We start from the raw sequence: 2,500 nt of genomic DNA, 5'->3' as shown, positions 1-2,500 counted from the left end.
CTAATGCATCTTCCGGTGTATTTTGCATCTTCCAGTCTTGGATGGTCTGGGGGAGACAGAGAGAGAGAGAGAGAGAGAGAGAGAGAGAGAGAGAGAGAGAGAGAGAGAGGAGAGAGAGAGAGAGAGAGAGCAGAAACTTGCTTTTCATTATATATTCCTTTTCAAATATTTCTGGTGTTTTTTTTTACGGATTTTTAAGTTTTTTTAGTTTCTTTATGGTGAATAATTCAATATGAAATATATATATATATATATATATATATATATATATATATATATATATATATATATATATATATATATATATATATATATATATATATATATATACACACACATATATATTACTACCTAAGCTACATCCCTAGTCAGAAAAGCAGGATGCTATAAACCCAAGGGCTCCAACAGGGGAAAAAATAACCCAGTGAGGACAGGAAATTAGGAAATAAATAAACTGCATGAGAACGAATAATCAATATAAAATACCTCAGGATCAGTAACAACGTTATCATACATCTGTCATATATGAACTACGAGGAGAGACTTATGTTAGCGTGTTCAACGTAAAAATATTCGCTGCAAAAACCATCTGAAATGTTACTTCACTTAGAGCAGAGATAATAAACAAAAAAAACATGCCTGCTCATAAAAAATAATACTAACAATAATACTGATTTTTTTTCAAAAATAAAAAAATAATTTAAGGGGGACCTTCCGCTATGTCCTGCATTTTTTTTTTCTTTCTGATGATTCAAAATACACAATATCTATATGTGTTAGAATTTAGACACATATAATACCTTCATCATATACCAACTTTACAGAATACATTAGAAAAATCATATTACTACTAGAACCCTTTGATAGCCGTTTTAATGATTTTGTTGAAGATTGCATGCTTGCATTTACAAATCCATATTCACTTACTGAACATAATATTCTGAAGATGCCTAGTAATATACAGATGAAACTTACTGATCTAAAAGTAAATTCAGTGCTGAGGAGTAAATTTAATTAAATTTCCTCACTCCCAAGTGAATCTGAAATGCTTAATTTTTGGCTATTTTTAACAGGTGAACATTTTCCAGAATTTAGAAAATTTACCCAAATTTATGCCTGTCGCTTTAGAACAACATATAGATGCGAGAAAATGTTTTCATCCATGAAAATGATCAAGAACAAACTAAGGTCGCGACTATCCGATTCAAATAGGAAAAGAGAGCTCTGTTGTTCTCAGTTACTATTGAAACTCCTAATACTACAGATTTAGTGAAAGCAAAGCAAAATACAAAGTCTCATTAAACATAGTTATGTTTATTTTTCCTGGATGTGAAATTACTTTTCTTTAAAACTGCTAATTATGTTCATATAATTTTATTAGTACTTTCAGGAATAACTATGAAGATTATCAATGCAAATTCAGTGCCAATATAGTAAGTACAATGTACTTTGTATCCATGTTAAATAATTTCCTTTACAGCTGTACATCTGTCCACACACACACACACACACACACATATATATATATATATATATGTATATATATATAGATAGATAGATATATATATATATATATATATATATATAGATATATATATATATATATATATATATATATATATGTATGTATATATATATATATATATATATATATATATATATATATATATGTGTGTGTGTGTGTGTGTATATATATATATATATATATATATATATATATACTGTATATTTATATGTATATATATATATATATATATATATATATATATATATATATATATATATATGTATATATATGTATATATATATATGTATATATCAAATCGTTATATGTATTACTGCCTAATATGTCTAAATCCCCATACATAAGGGATTGAAAGGGGGTTAAAGTTTGTGTGGCGCATCTGAATTAGAAGTGAAAAAAATTGGTGCATAGGAAACAAAAGGTTGGCCACCCCTGACTTAGAGGATTAAGAATAGGCTACTTATAGAGGATTAAGAATACGGTACTCATAAAGAGGATTAATAATAGGCTACTTTTAGAGGATTAAGAATACACTACTTATAAAGAAGATTAAGAATACGTAACTTATAAAGAGGATTAATAATAGGCTACTTTTAGAGGATTAAGAATACACTACTTATAAAGAAGATTAAGAATACGTAACTTATAAAGAGGATTAAGAATACGCTACTTATAAAGAGGATTAAGAATACGTAACTTATAGAGGATTAAGAATACGTTACTTATAAAGAGGATTACGAATACGTAACTTAAAAAGAGGATTAAGAATACATTTACAAAAGTGATTAAAAATACGTAATTTATAAAGAGGATTAAGAATACATTACTTATAGAGAGGATTAAGAATACGCTACTTACAAGAGCATTAAGAATACGTTATTTATAAATCGGATTAAGAATACGTTACTGAAAAGAGGTTTATCAATCTAAAATGATAACATATATTTTTTCTATGGCAATTGCATCTTGGGAAAG

Source organism: Palaemon carinicauda, chromosome 11 (assembly GCF_036898095.1).
Source record: "Palaemon carinicauda isolate YSFRI2023 chromosome 11, ASM3689809v2, whole genome shotgun sequence".
Taxonomy (NCBI): Eukaryota; Metazoa; Arthropoda; class Malacostraca; order Decapoda; family Palaemonidae; genus Palaemon; species Palaemon carinicauda.
Note: the sequence above shows the minus strand (reverse complement) of the source record.